This window comes from Palaemon carinicauda, chromosome 36 (genome assembly GCF_036898095.1).
Source record: "Palaemon carinicauda isolate YSFRI2023 chromosome 36, ASM3689809v2, whole genome shotgun sequence".
NCBI classification, from domain to species: Eukaryota; Metazoa; Arthropoda; class Malacostraca; order Decapoda; family Palaemonidae; genus Palaemon; species Palaemon carinicauda.
Window position 1 is genome coordinate 19,003,077 of NC_090760.1, and position 11,135 is coordinate 19,014,211.

Consider the following 11,135-nt stretch of genomic DNA (forward strand, 5'->3'; position numbering starts at 1 on the left):
TATATTATATACTTTGTTTACCATTTCATGATTACTTTTAGATGCTATAGACATTACGAAAAAAAAAAAAAAATATTTGGGTCATGTTTAAATACAATTGCACATTGAAAAACTTAATAAATAAGAATAGCTCTGAAAATCTCAATAAAGTGATATATAGTATTCCATGTTTAGAATGGAATTCATATTATATCACCCAAGCATATAATGAAACGAACGGCCTAAAACGGCTGTCTCTAGGCCTAGGGGCTCGTTAAGAATTTTTGGAAGATTCATTAACTTAGCCTATAGAATCAGTTGGACTTAGTCCGAGACAGTAATCCTTATTAATTACTTTACCCAAAGAAATATTGCTGGATTATTTCTAATTAGCTATAGGCCTACCCAGGGTCATAATCTAAATCTACGTCACGGTCTATTATCCAGTAATCCTGTAGTATCCTTTTTTCTTGTTCAGTTCATCAAGGATCATGAAGAAATGGACGGTTAGGGGAGATATATATATATATATATAGTATATAAATACATATATATATAAATATATGTAGGTATATATATACATATACTGTATATATATGCATATATATACATATATATGTATATATATGTATTTATATAAATACATACATATATATATATATATATATATATATAAGTATATATACATATATATATATACACATACACAGTATATATGTACATATATACAGTATATATATACATATATATGCATGTATATATACATAAATATATATATATATGTATATATAAATACATATATATGTATATATACGTACATATTTATGTATATATTTAAATATATATATATATATATATATATATATATATATATATATATATATTTACATACACATACATATATATATGTATATATATACATATATACATATACATACATACTATATATATATATATATATATATATATATATATATACATACATATATATACAAATATTCATATACATATACATGCATGCATATATATAAATATAAATATACATATTCATAAATGCATATATACATATATATACAATAGATGTATATATACATATACATAGATGCATATATATATATATATATATATATATATATATATATATATATATATATACATATTTATATATGTATATATATATAAATACATACAGTATATATATACATATATATATATATATATATATATATATATATATATATTAATATAAAACTTCCTCTAATCATGCAACACAAATGGAAGCGAATTATGATTAAACTTCAAAATTGAAATCGGGCAGAGACGGACCTGTTGCAAGTTTCATAACTTTAAAAAATCAACAATGCAATCACAGGTAAACACACATGAACTTAATTCCATCCATGCGGACATTAACAACCGCAAAAGCATGAACACAGACCCACGCACACACAGAGTCTCACGCTACTTTAGGCCCAAGGTAATCCGGGAATTTCCAAAGGTCAACATAATCTTTCTTAGGTCAATTACCTTATGGTATTAAACGGTTTAAAGGCCGCTCATGAATGGCAGAGGCAAGGTACAGTGACAGTGCCCTAGAGACAGACCATATACACATATGATCAGTAGCCAAGCACCCCCTCCTCACACAAGCAAGGACCAGGGAGGGTCAGGCAATGGTTGCTAAGGTCTCAGCAGGTAGATTAATAGGCTCCCCCAAACCCCCATCCTTAGCTCACAAGGATGGTGAGGTTACAGACACCAAAGGAAATATCGAGTTTGAGCGAGCCTCGAACCCAAGTCTGGCGATCACCAGGCAGAGACGTTACCACTAGGGCATAAGAAGAGTACCCAATCCTATCTAAACAATATGTTCAAATTGCCTTATGGGAGTTTTAGGTCACCATTTAGGAGTCTGGTTTTACGGGAATGTGTCACCATTTGGACTAAGAATAAATTAGTACTGAAGTTAAAAATATTCTCTTTTCCTCTTCGGTAATGGGAAATTATTCTCAAAATAGTGTACGTGACCCGTCAAAAAGGAAGGCTAAATATTTAGATAGATATGCACATATACAAGCAACCTTCTCTCACCAGGGTATGACTATTCCCTCCCCCCGGCCCCTACCCGAGGGTCGAGGAGAAACCGATTTAATACGTTTGGCAATACCGCTGGGCGTGACTGGAAAGAATTATATATCCATTTGTATAACCAGATAATTGATTTTTATTACATAAAGAAGATTTTAATCTTAGTAGAAAAGAACTTGCATATAAAAAGCATAGAGTTTGGTGATAAAATCTAAATTGAACGTATATATTATGAATATAAAATCATAATTGTTACATCAAGGTTTAAAACTAAATTTAAATATTTCAAAACCTAATAATCAAAATGACTTAGAACGTATAAAAGTGAACATCTGGAAGGAAGGAATTTTAGATAATTAAATGCCAACATATTGTAAAGCACAAAAAAAGAAAACTATAGAAAGTTAAATTGCATCTATATTGAAAAGTGGTAGTTTATCCCCGTAGACTTCTTTTATTGTAATATTATTTTTTTTTTTGAGTACCGTATTATTTCAGTGAAAAGATGTCAGGTTTCCCTACATCACCTCCAAGAATCCTATGAATAGGGATATTTACTATATATCATAGTTTAACGTCCATGGCTGGTGAATGCCAGACTGGGGTTCGAGTCCAGCTCAAACTCGCTGCATTCCTTGTGAGCTAAGGATGGGGGGTTTGGGGGAGCCTATAGGTCTATCTGCTGAGTCATTAGCAGCCATTACCCAAGCCTCGTTGGTCCTAGCTTGGGTAGAGAAGGGTCTTGAGCGCTAATCATATGTATATATGGTCGGTCTCTAGGACATTATCCTGCTTGATAGGGTAATGTCACTGTCCCTTGCCTCTGTCATTCATGAGCGGCCTTTAAACCTGGAAGCAAAAACATTATACCAACGTAATGCACAGTTGCAACCCATATCTTTTCACAATCATACTGTAAGTCATCTTCTTCTATTAATGTTTTTCCTTCTGTTTGAAGGCATTTCATTGGCTTTGGGGTAGAGCGTAGCCCACATTGGCTGCCCTACCTGACATCGCTTAGACCCCAGAAGCGCATGTTCATGTGTTGTACTTGTCACTAGCGTCCTTCCTCCTAGCAGCGAGGAGTCGCTAAAAGTCCTAGAGCGGTTAGGTCGACAGTTCGATTACTAAATACTTAAAAAGGACACGAGATCACAGTTTGCAAATCTTAATAACAAGGATAAGCAGATCATAAAATATCAATCTAAGGTCTGGGTGAGACAATTTAACTCAAAAAACCATATTAGGAGACGACATTTAAAATTGTGATGGACAATGTTCCTTCGATGTCAAGATGCCAGAAAACTCAAAATCTATCGATCAGTCTTGGTTGCTTGGAAGAAAATCTAATAAATTACAATTTAACAATGCAATCACCCTTTTCCTAATGAAATTTACCTCTGGTCTTATCTTAACGACTTTGTATTTGTTTCCTGAAAATGCAATACTTCTGAAATATGGTTATCGGCTCACTAATTTGATAAACAAGTCAGTTTTCAGAAAATCTCAAATAAGTAAACTTTACACACTGATAGCATCTTGCTTTTGCAACTCGGGTTGTAGCTTAGCTAATAATAATAATAATAATAATAATAATAATAATAATAATAATAATGATAATAATAATAATAATAATAATATTAACAATAATAACAATAATAATATTAACAATAATAACAATAATAATAATAACAATAACAATAATATTAATAATAACAATAACAATAACAATAACAATAATAATAATAATAATAATAATAATGAACATTTTTTCCTGAGAGATTTCATAGTTATCCATGGACGCCTCAAACGCCAGAAATTAATCTATATTAAATTCATAGATTTTAATGAATAAACTTTTCATCAAATAAATAAATCACATTCTAGAACTAAATGAAACACCAATCCTTACACCACAAGTTCTAGAATGAAGCAAAAGCCATATATTTCCAGTAAATTCCAAATATTTCAAATTACCTTTAAAGACATTTCAATTGGAATTCATTGACAATAGAATTTAATATTTATAGACACTTCACAACACTTATAACTTATCAGTTAAGCGTTAGTAGATATGATGATCATTGATGATAAGTAAAACATCAATTTAAGAAGACTAGTAACTCAAAGTTGAGAGAGAGAGAGAGAGAGAGAGAGAGAGAGAGAGAGAGAGAGAGAGAGAGAGAGAGAGAGAGAGAGAGAGAGAGAGAGTGGTAGCATAGTTAGATAAGAATGTGTATAATATATATATACATATATACATATATATACATATATATATATATATATATATATATATATATGCAAACATAGATATATACACATCATATATATATATATATATATATATATTTATATATATATATATACACACACACATCATATATAGGCTACACACACACACACACACACACACACACATATATATATATATATATATATATATATATATACATATATATACATCATATATATATATATATATATATATATATATATATATAAATATATACACACATACATATATATACACATCATATATATATAAAAATATATACACATACATATATATACACATATAATATATATATACACATATATATAATATATATATATATATATATGTAGATAGAGAGAGAGAGAGAGAGAGAGAGAGAGAGAGAGAGAGAGAGAGAGAGAGAGAGAGAGAGAGAGAGAGAGAGAGAGAGAGAGAGAATCTTCACAGTCATCATTGGCTTACGAAACTACTCCTCCTTCCTTCCATCCTTGCTTGCTTTCGAGCCGAACCCACCACAGACGAGTAAGTCCAGAGTCATCATCCTTCGGCCTTGGAAGCGTCGGAATGCAAAGGAATGTTGTTGTCTCCAATCAGCTCGCCGCCATGGACATTTTTAAAAAACATTCCAACATGCAAAAAAAGAACATCAAACAAATCTACTTCATACAAACCAGGAAAAACAGAACGATATCATAGCTGGAAACCCATCAGAAAAAAAAAATTATTAATTTGTAAAATAAAAAAAAAATGTAACAAATATTTTTCTCCCAGCTCGAAACAGTATCATTTGATGTCAACAATGAGAATGTCAATATTGCAAAACCATCTAAAACATTCAGTATAATGATTCCAACATAAACAATAACAACAACAACCACAACAACAACAACAACAATATAAAAATATCTGTGCCACCTACAATATGACCTGGTTTGTCGCAGCTTACAAGTCACGACTAACAGAAGCGAGTGGATGCACGATCAATCATTCAGTGATTGCCAATAGATATGTGTATCTATATGTACATGTATACATACATATATTTGTGTATTCGTATGTATGTATATATATATATATATATATATATATATATACTTGCATATATACATACATATTTATAAATATATATAATCATTTGTAATACTGTATATACACACATATACATATATACATTATACATATACATATGCATATATGTTTTTGCATATGTGTATACATACAATATATATATATATATATATATATATATATATATATATATATATATATATGTACATACATATATATATATATATATATATATATATATATATATATATATATGTATATATATATATGCAAATATACACATACAATATATATACACATTTATATACAAACATATATATACATGTATATACATATATATAAATGTGTGTATTTTATATATATATATATATATATATATATATATATATATATATATATGTATGTATTTATTTATGCATGTATATATAAACATTTACATATTTGTACATGTACAAATACACATGCATATAAAAATCTTTTCAAACGTTACACAGTTTCGCTCGGATGGTGCGCGCCAGCACACACGCACACACATACATACATACACACATACAGGACTCAAGGCAAGCATATCAAAACAACTTCAGCCTTTACTTCAAGCCTATACCAATATACAGAACATGACTATGTTCAAGTGCAAACTAAGAATTACGCAATCGATAATGTGCAAAAGAATTGAGTGATTGAAATACTGTTATAAGTAAAACATGCTGAGAAAAAAGCTTTGAAAGAAAATGTTGAATATCTGGGTTAAATAATAATAAAATAAAGGCAAAGGTGAAACAAAATTGTTTTCAATATCTTGGTCATTTATGAGATGAAATAAAATAAAATGTAAAAATATCAGTTTTTTTTTATCTCTGGATATATAAAAAAAAAATCTATCATAAAAAATTCTATCTTTTTTTTATTTCACCTTAGGATATACAGTAAAATATGAATTTCTATTAGTTATTAAATATATCAATAAAAAATATATCAATAACTAACTAAAAATGATAAGCAAATAATAATAATAATAATAATAATAATAATAATAATAATAATAATAATAATAATAATAATACCAATAGTAATAGTAATATTAATAATGATAAATAATAAATAATAAAAAATAAATAAGTAATAATAATAATAATAATAATAATAATAATAAATAATAATAATAATATCCCTATAAACAATGTGTTCAAGGTATTTTGCCATTAAACAAAAAATATTACATCATGCTCTTTTCGGAAGTCTTCGATTTGAAATTAAAAAAAAACAATCTGTGCATTTTGAGGAACCAAATCTATAATAATTTCCAATCAATTAGTGAGGGGGACGGGGGACTGTGTAAAGGGAACTGGGGAGAAGGGGGGGGGGGGCTGTGCAAATAACAAGTACGTGAGTGGGAGGGATGCGGGATTAAAAACCCCTTTTTAAAAATAAGTTTCATATATAAAGGGGTTTGGGATGTGGTTTCAAGGCCAATACATTATGATATATTTCCAGCCATATGACGATCAACAAACTACGATGGCGTCTTCTGTTGGGTGATCAAGAATCGTACATTCGACTGACCGAGGTTGCGTTTGACTAGACTGACTGCTCTGTCCACTGAACTACAAAACAATATGTTTCGTAGAGGCAGCGCTTGAGTTAACAGCTAAGAATAGACAGCCCGTTACTCGGCTGTTAAGTGAGAGTATATGTTTGAGTAAAAACACAGTTACTTGGCTGCTAAGTGAAAGTGTATGTTTGAGTAAACAGAGTGTTACTTGTCTGCTAAGAGAAAGTATATGTTTGATTAAAAAGCCAGATACTTTGCTGCTAAGTGAGAGTATATGTTTGAGCAAACAGCCAGTTGCCTGGCTGTTGGATGAGAGTATTGTTTGAGTAAACAGCCAGTTACCTGGCTGTTGGATGAGAGTATTGTTTGAGTAAACAGCCAGTTACCTGGCTGTTGGATGAGAGTAATGTTTGAGTAAACAGCCAATTACCTGGCTGTTGGGTGAGAGTATATGTTTGAGTAAACAGACAGTTACTTGGCTGCTAAGTGAAAGTGTATGTTTGAGTAAACAGCCAGTTAATTGGCTGTCAAGTGAGAGTATAGGTTTAAGTAAACAGCCTGGTACTTGGCTGCTAAGTGAGAGTATAGGTTTAAGTAAACAGCCTGGTACTTGGCTGCTAAGTGAGAGTATAGGTTTAAGTAAACAGCCTGGTACTTGGCTGCTAAGTGAGAGTATAGGTTTAAGTAAACAGCCTGGTACTTGGCTGCTAAGTGAGAGTATAGGTTTGAGTAAACAGCCAGTTACTCGGCTGCTAAGTGAGAGTATATATTTGAGTAAACAGCTAGTTACTTGTCTGTCAAGTGAGAGTATAAGTTTGAGTAAACAGCCATTTACTTGGCTGCTAAGTGAGAGTATATGTTTGAGTGAACAGCCAGTTACTTGATTGTTAGGTGAGAGTATAAGTTTGAGTAAACAGCCAGTTACTTGGTTGTTAAGCTAAAGTATAAATTTGAGTAAACAGCCATTTACTTGGCTGCTAAGTGAGAGTATATGTTTGAGTGAACAGCCAGTTACTTGATTGTTAGGTGAGAGTATAAGTTTGAGTAAACACCCAGTTACTTGGCTGTTAAGTGAGAGTATATGTTTGAATAAACAGCCAGTTAACTGGCTGTTAAGTAAGAGCATATCTTTTAATAAACAACCAGTTACCTGACTGTTAAGTGAGAGTATATGTCTGAATAAACACCAAGTTACTTTGCTGTTAAGTGACAGTATATATTTGAGTAAACAGCCAGTTAACTGGCTGTTAAGTGAGAGTATATGTTTCAATAAACAGCTAGTTACTTGGCTGTTAAGCGAGAGGATATATTTGAGTAAACAGCTAGTTACTTGGCTGTTGAGTGAGAGTATATGTTTGGGTAAATAGCCAGTTACCTGGATATTGCGGGAAAATATATGTTTGGGTAAACAGCTAGTTACTTGGCTGTTTAGTGAGAGTACATGTTTGAGTAAACAGCCAGTTACTTGGCTTAAGTGAAAGGATATGTTTGAATAAACAGCCAGTTACTTGCCTGTTAAGTGAGAGTACTGTATATGTTTGATTAAACAGCCATTTACTTGGCTGTTAAGTGAGAGTATAGTGATAGATTAGAGGCAATGAAAATAAAGATGAAATTGCTGTTGACGCATACCCAGCCAGTCGAATCAAACGCAACCACCAGTTACCAAATCAACCGAACAGAACACAACCTTGTTTAGAATCAAATTACGAATACTTTTATATCAAACTGAGTAAGAAAGAGAGAGAGGGAGAGAGAGAGAGAGTTAGAGAGAGAGGATGAGCGGCCCATGGCGTCCACAATGCCTTCTTCCTTACCTTCTGAGCTAACCAATGCACCCCGACAACCACCCAACCAACAATGTTGGGCAGATGTCTTGTTGGTGATTTCTGTGAAATGAGAGAACTGGTGCTAGTACAACAGGGACTGGTTGCAATCACTTTCTTTTGCTTAAATATTCATAAAACTTATCTTAACTAATATAACAGGGAGGATATGGTAGGGAGGAGGGGATTCTAGATTATACTTCTAATATTTTCTCTTTCTTCCTAATGACAAGAATTACACTAAAATATTTAGGGAAGAGGGGGAAAAAAATCCTGCGATTCACAGAGGAATTTGCCAGACTATCATTGTTATTTGATTTTAATAGGGAAGGATAGGAGGGGGAGAGTCTAATACAGAGAGGTAATGCTATTTGCTTGCTTTATACATAATGTAGTCTACGCAAATTCATATAGGAGTGTATGTATATATAACTTTTTTCTTGCAAACACAAATATAATATATATATACATATATATATATATATATATATATATATATATATATATATATATATATATATATATATATACATATATATATATATATATATATATATATATATATATATATATATATATATATATATATATATATTTACATATATATATTCACATATATGTATATATACATATATATAAAATGTCTGAACAAGTGCAGTATATCTACCTACTGTACTTATAATATAAGCAAGCATATATATATATATATATATATATATATATATATATATATATATATATATATATATATATATATATATATGAGAACAAATCCAGTATATCTATTTACGTACAACATACGAATAAGTGTGCGTGTGTATATACAGTATATATATATATATATATATATATATATATATATATATATATATATATATATATATATATTGAGAGAGAGAGAGAGAGAGAGAGAGAGAGAGAGAGAGAGAGAGAGAGAGATGCATTGTATGCTATACAAATGCACTTAAATACGCTCACATCTAGAATTACGTGTGTGAAAAGTATGTAGAGGGTGTTACTCTATATTATCGTGAGGGAACTTCCATTTGTATATGCATACATCTACGTAAGAAATTGTATTTGTTCAGAATGCTATAGGGCATGGAATAATAAACATTAAAACTTAACTATTTAATTAATAATCTTGGTTTGCTTGTAACCTTTTTCCGTCAAAAACTAATAGCTGTCACACAGAACTAAGTAATTGCTTTTGAAGACATGAATTATATTCTAAAATCTATGGGTGATTTATCAAAAATTGCAATTACATTTTTTGCATAATGAATATTAGGTATTTACCAATGTAAGAATATAAGATATAAAGACGAGAAATTAATTGCATGTAATGTTATGCTTTTGTTTCATCTCTCTCTCTCTCTCTCTCTCTCTCTCTCTCTCTCTCAGAATGAACGGTCTCTAAAGCGCAGTTGAAAATGATACCCCCCCCCCCTTATTCTTTCTTCCTCCAAGATTGGACGGTTCAAAGTGCTTGGGTTTTGCAGTCATTAAAAAAAACAGGTCTACGCTCTCTCTCTCTCTCTCTCTCTCTCTCTCTCTCTCTCTCTCTCTCTCTCTCTCTCTCTCTCTCTCTCTCTCTCTCTCTCTCACATTACTCTCCTCAACTATTTTTACACCACCTCTTAAGTCTCCTGTTTAACTTCTCCCCTACTCTCCCATCTGCCTCTCCCGTCTCCCATGCCCTTCCTTCGGCCTCTCCCCTCTCCTATGCCCTTCCATCTGCCTCTCCCCACTCCCATGCTCTTCCATCTGCCTCTCCCCTCTCCCATGTCCCTCTCTCTTCAACGAAATCTCTGGAGAACGAACACTTCGTTCAAGTATTACACTGGAGATTCCACTTGGAAGGGAAATAAAATACTTTCCCCTTGAGTAAAGAAAACGATGAATGAAACTGGCACAATTTGATGCCAAATGCTTTTTTCTTTTTGATGTCAAGATGAAAAAACTCAAATTAGTTTACGAGACAGAAATCAGAGATGAATCAACTTGTATTAGTTGAAGAGGTAAGAGATTAAAGATGGAATCATTCAAATTGGGTTTAGAGAGAGAAATTTAAGATATTTGCATTAAATACTTTTATAAGAGAAATTAGTAGAAAGGAGCAAATTATAAGACTAATTCTTATAATTTAAAAAATACGAATGAATTAAATATTTTAGTTTGTAATGATTAAATAACTAATAGTGGAGAATAGTAATAATAATAGAAAATATGACGTAGTTAAACACATATTTGTGATAACGATGAATTGAAAAAAAAATCGTTACATATGAAATAACAAAAATCAATAAAACAATTAATTATATATATAAAGTTAAAATAT

At 31.0% G+C, this 11,135-nt stretch overlaps 1 long non-coding RNA gene across 1 annotated transcript in view; it reads right to left on the reverse strand.

Annotated features, from left to right (window-relative positions):
• Positions 1–8,785: 8,785 nt before the first annotated feature.
• Positions 8,786–11,135, reverse strand: part of LOC137628796 (uncharacterized) — a 424,144-nt gene continuing 421,794 nt past the window's right edge. Inside the window, exon 4 of the long non-coding RNA XR_011041394.1 lies at positions 8,786–8,857. This is a non-coding gene — a long non-coding RNA (uncharacterized lncRNA). The remainder of the gene's footprint in view (positions 8,858–11,135) is intronic.